This window comes from Notamacropus eugenii, chromosome 1, assembly GCF_028372415.1.
Source record: "Notamacropus eugenii isolate mMacEug1 chromosome 1, mMacEug1.pri_v2, whole genome shotgun sequence".
NCBI lineage: Eukaryota > Metazoa > Chordata > Mammalia > Diprotodontia > Macropodidae > Notamacropus > Notamacropus eugenii.
In genome coordinates this window covers 313,560,322-313,566,269 of record NC_092872.1, presented here as the reverse complement: position 1 = coordinate 313,566,269, position 5,948 = coordinate 313,560,322, and the positions used below count along the sequence as shown (strand labels likewise).

The 5,948-nt window shown below is 36.8% G+C and overlaps 1 protein-coding gene across 9 annotated transcripts in view; it reads left to right on the top strand.

Annotated features, from left to right (window-relative positions):
* GPHN (gephyrin) overlaps positions 1-5,948 on the top strand; it is a 749,523-nt gene that overhangs the window by 270,990 nt on the left and 472,585 nt on the right. The window lies entirely within an intron of this gene.

The window sequence follows — 5,948 nt, the reverse complement described above, 5'->3', positions numbered from 1 at the left end:
GGGAAGGGTGGGTTGTGATAGAAGGGAGGGCTCATTGAGGGAAGATCTAATCAGAATGTAAGGTATTGCGGGGAGGGGAGAGATGGGGAGTAAAACTGGACATGTTACAAAGTGATGTAAAAGCAATTAGTATTAAAACAATTGACTGAATTAATTACTGAGACTAAATCAGAGACATCTTTAGTTTGGGGAAATTAATTTTAGTCTAAGTCTCCTAGGGGCAGGTAACTTTGGCTAAAATTTGACATTGATGGAAAAGTTAAGGTTTTAATGGTAAAATTGATTTTGTGGTTGTTATTTAAGTGGGAACTAGAACAGGTATAGAAAGGCATGTAAACCACTTAAGACTTGCCTCAAAAGATGTTCCTTAGCCTATATGAAATTACAGTCATATCTGAAACCTGGTTATTGGAACTTGCTATTTTAAGATGCAATGGGACTATTAAGTGACTGTTCTTCTGAGTCTAATTCCAGGTATGAATAGCAAGAAAGGCGGTCTGAGCCTCCAATCCATGATACCAGTAAGCCTGTGAGATGCTGGTATGAATTGAAAAAGGTGATCTCATGGGAAGGGTGGGAGAGCGTCTGTTCAGCCTGGGCTGACATAGGATTCTCCTGACTCAATTTCTCCACTGACACCTGGCAGACTCTAAGCCTCACTGAATGCAAGTTGACAATCTGCTTCTGCCTGGAACTGACATGAAGTTGGGGAGATATTGTTTCCCTGCAATGTCCCTACTCTTAATGGCAATTTCCTGCAGTCAAAAAGTTTGTAAGCTTAATATCAGATCTGTTAAATTATAGATTGTTGGTAGGGGAACATCCAAGGTCAAGTCTAAAATTAAGCTGTTAGGCTTAGGACTTTAGACCGACAACAATAAGTCAGGGTCCTTTAATTCTTAGTTATAGTGTGGAGACAATTAGGTCAAAGGCTTATGAAGTTAGTATACATAGTTATGTTGGTTAATGTTTAAAAAAAAAAAATCTGTTTGTAGTCTGTATTGTAAATGCTTTAAAAGAAATACCACCTGACCAAAAAGTTGGAATTGTGTTATGTGATATGAACTGTGTTAAAAATGGGGGGGGGGGGGAAGGCTTTTTGGACTTGAGACCAGGTCATATTTCCCTTTGAGGTGTCAGGTGTGGGTGTATTGACAATATTGTCCTCTTCTATATTTGTATTTTGATCTTCCCTATCCCATAGAAAGAATCAGTGGGTCATTGTCTGTTTCTGCTTTTTGTTCATGATGTTTGTCTTTTTCCTGGCTTTTAAAGTTGAACTGTCCTGCTGGAGTACACAGGGCACAATTTCAGGCTCCTTGTGCTGGGATCCAGAGCCCTGGTCACTGGATTTCTGTGCTGATGCCTCAGGTGCTGGCAGCTGGGGCTGTAAGGTTCTGGCAGCTTAGCTAGTGCTGAACTGGGGTCCTAGTGTTGGTGGTCCTAGTGCTGAAGCCAGTTGGGGTTTCTCTGCTTAATCCAGGGCTACACTGAAGCACTGGGGGCCAGGGTAGAGTGTTTGTTCTGGCCCCTCAAGGATACCTGCTCACCTGGGCTACCTTAAAGCATGGGGAGGTTTAGTTGTTGGAAGACACCTACCAGCCTGATGTTGCACTGAAGTATGGAAAGATTCAGTCAATAGAGGATACCAGACCACTGGCACACTTGGTGTTTTTCCAACCTGGTGTCTGCCTGTTCCCCTGGATGTGCCCAGGCATCCTGGGATCCTGACGTTGGCTGCTCTACCACCCTAGGGCTCAGGATTTACTAGTTTGGCCTGCTGCTGGCTTACCAGGATGCCTCCCATCCTGTATGGCTCCCCCTATACCAGAGGGACCTTTCCCCTAATTTCTGGGCTAAAAGATTGCTGCACCCTGTGTTTCTGCTGTCTCCGTTGTTCCACATTTTTTCCTGGGTGTCATATTTTCTGGGTTTTTAGAGGTCAATAAAGAAAAATGAGAGCTTCCTGCTTATTCCACCATCTTGGCTCCTAGCAGTCATCCAAAATATGATGGTTTGTTTTTTTTTTCAGAGAACCCTAGAAAATGAATGAAGAATTACTTAAAATAATAACTTCAGTACAGTTGTGGTATATAAAGAAATCCACATAAATGATCAGCATATCTTTATGTTACCAACAAAATCCAGTAGGAAGAGATAGAAAGAGAAATCTCGTTCAAAATAACTAGAGTGTATAAAATACTTGGAAGCCTACCTATGAAAAAACACAAAGAAACTTGATGAGTACAACTACAAAACACTGTTTAAGGAAATAAAATAAAAATGTAAAAAACTGGGGAAATATTTCTTCCTCATATATAGGCTTAGCTAATGTAATTGTAATAACAATACCACCAGTATGAATTTATTTCTTTAGTATTTAGTTTAGGATTACTTTACAGAGCTAGAAAAATTATGAAATTTATCTGAAAGCACAAAAGGTCAAGAATGTAGAGGAAATGTGGGGGTGATGGAGGATAGGGAAGGAAGGCAGGGGGCCTGGAAGTATAGACTTGAAACTGTGTTACAGAAAAATCATCAAAAAAAATTAGAACTGGCTAAAAAACAGAGATTAATCAGTGGAACAGATGAAGTACACAACATACTATATATAGTAAATGAACCTAGTTGCCTGGTATTAGGTAAACCCAAAGACCAGAGCATTTTGGTAAGAACTCATTATTTGACAAAACCTGTTGGGAAAATTCAACAGTAGTTTGGAATAAATTAGTTTTAGACTAACACTTCATAACATATATCAAGATAAGTTTCAAATGGATATGTGGGACTTTGGGGGAGAGGCACACAATCATTAGGGCCTTCTCTTCAATTATTGGTGACAAATGGTATATTTGGGAAACAATAATTCCATTTTTTAAATAGCATTTTAAGGTTTACAAAGTACTTTCCTGAGACAGGCCAGTGACCAGATTAAGATACTTAGGTGTAAAAAGTCATATCATGAACAAATTAGAGGAACAAGGAAGAAATTGCCTATCAAACCTATGGATAGGAAAAAAGTTAATCACCAATCAAGAAATATAGAAGCTTACAGAAGATAAATGGAAAGTTTTTATTACAGAAAAGCAGAAGGGAAAAGGAAGGGGAATAAGCATATACACATTAACTCATACAAACAGACACTCAATCACTCATACTGTGTACCAGGCACTATGCAAAATGCTTTATAAATATTATCTCACTTGATCCTCACAAGAACCATGGTGCTGCAATTACTATTTGCATTTTATAGTTGAGGAAACTGAGGTGAACAGACTTGCCCAAAGTCTCTGGGCTAGTAAGTTTGTGAGACTGAATTTCAGTTCAGGGCTTCTTGACTCTAGGATGCCATCCATTGTGCTGCCTGGTTGCTTAAAATTAAAATGAAAAGGTTTTACTTAAACAAATTCACTGCTTAAAAAGGAGACAACACTGAGGGAGGTGGGAATCTTTTCTGCAAGCTTCTCTTTAAAAAGTCTTATTTCAGGATGTGTGTAAGGAACTAATGCAAATTTGTATGAATTAGAACTACTTCCCAATTAATGAATTGTCAAAGAACATGAATAGACAGTTCTCAAGTGAAGAAATCCTTGCTATCTGTAGTCACATGAAAATGTGCTCCAAGTCATAAATAATTAGAAAAATATAAAAAGGAAAAAGACTCATGTGTACAAAAAATGTTTATGGCAACTCCCTTTGTATTGAGAAACTGGAAACGAAACCTGGAGACTTGTGTGAACTGATTTGGAGTGAAGCCATCAGAATCAGAACAGTTTCCATAGTGTTGTAAATACAAAGGGCTTTTTGAAGACTTAATTACTCAGACCCATGCAGTCATTGCACATGATTTCTAGGGGTCAGATGATTATGTAAACGTCCACCTCCTGCCAAGAGAGGGGATGATTTTAAAATGTGGAATGAGAAATATTTTTAGACCTGACCATGTGGGATTAAAAAATCATTAAACATATTTCTTATGAGGGTCTTTTTTAAGAGGGGTCAGGTGTTGGGAGATGGAAGAAAATAAATGCTTTTAAATTGAAGAAAATTTTATAATCTTTTACAATTAATAATACTTTCTCCAATATTACTCCCAAGTTCTTTGTCTATGTCGAAATTTATCAATATTTCATTTTTGCTTATATATCAGAACTAGTCACTCCTATTCACAAATAATGAAACACATAAATCAAAAGCAATTAATGATCACTCATCTCAAGTAGAGTTGTCTGGCATTGAATGAGGAATTATAAACAAAGTTAACTGGAAAAAAACTATTTGTTATTAGCCAATTTAAACAGTTATAAGGGGAGAGGGGAAACAGAGCACATGTACATTTTTTATGAGTTCTCCTGAAGACAAATGTCATTCTGTTTCATACACAGTCTTTGGTCTCTCAACAACCTGAGGCAGCATGAAACTGCTCAACTCTAGGATATTTCCCAGTTTATTCTTGCAATTGAGAGAGAAATGTCTCTGTACTGCTCCTCAGTGCTCAGTTCATACTTACTGCTAGGTTTCCTCTCTTCTCCATTCTTGGTAACTTCATTTAAAAGTTATAGCCCCTCAAGTATATGTAAAACATGGCCAAACCAAAGAATTTCATTCCTTCCAAAATACTTCACCCCTTATGGGGAAATTCTTTTTGTCTGAGTGGCTTCCATGGGTAATATTCTTTCAGTTGATTAGGGAATTTGTAGTCTTTTGCAAAATCAACTGCAATATGCTTGACATTTGGAAGTATATACATCACAACAAGAAAATGTATTTGAGCAGGTGATGTAGAACAAGGAATATTAGTACAGCATATCCCAGGTAATCATCATATGTTGTTCAAAGGAAACACCAACTATACATGTGACATAATATTATAAAGCATCACTTCACAGACTATGGTTACTATGTCCAAAGTAGATATAGATCACAATACGTGTACATGTTACAACAATATGTTCATATCCATGTTTTATAAACAAATATACAGTACAGCAAAAAAGTGAAGCAATTTTATCACTAGGTCCATAGAATAGCATAGTAAGCAGAAACAGAAATATATCAACAATTAAATAGCAAGACTATGTATAATTATACACATATAGTTTCAATACATATGTGATACTAGCACAAATGCAAATGAACAAGGAAATAATTCAATGAAAAGATTTTAAAATGTACTAAACATGCATTAATGAACAAATGCAAATCACACATTATATGAATAATCTTTAGCATTATTGCTTCACTACAAATATAAATTTTTTTCCATTTTACCCTTACTTAAATCTTAAGTTAGTCTGGCCACTAGTTGAATATATATAATTTTCCTGAGAACTTCCGACCTGTTTGCCATCATACTTGGACTAATTAATGTTATAGAGCTAAATATTATCCTTATCAGAATTATAGTTCTACCTTCTTAGATTGAAACTTAGGAAGGTCTGAGGTTGGATATCTGTGTTACCACACACCCCAGAATGTGTCTATCATATCCGAGGAATCTCTATGCTGAAATACTTCTAGAAAAGCCATTGCCTTTGTGTTTAGTCTTCCTCCATTGGTTTTGTTGGACTACAGTATGTAGTCTTCATTTTAAATATCTCATTCAGAGTCATCATTTGAATCAGTTAATCTTTTAAGGATTGGTCTCTGAGATGAGTATTTTGTTGTTGTTCAGTCAGTTCAGTCATGTCTAACTCTTCATTACTTCATTTGGGGTTTTCTTGGCAATGATACCGGGGTGGTTTGCCATTTCCTTCTCTAGCTTATTTTACAGATGAGGAAACTGAGGCAGACAGTTGCTTAGAGTCACATAACTAGGAAGTGTCTGAAGCCAAATTTGAACACAGGAAAATAAGTCTTCCTGACTCTAGGCCTGGCAATCTATCCACATATTACCTAGCTGTTTATCAGGGAATACTACCAATTCACCTATAAGCAATAAATATTTC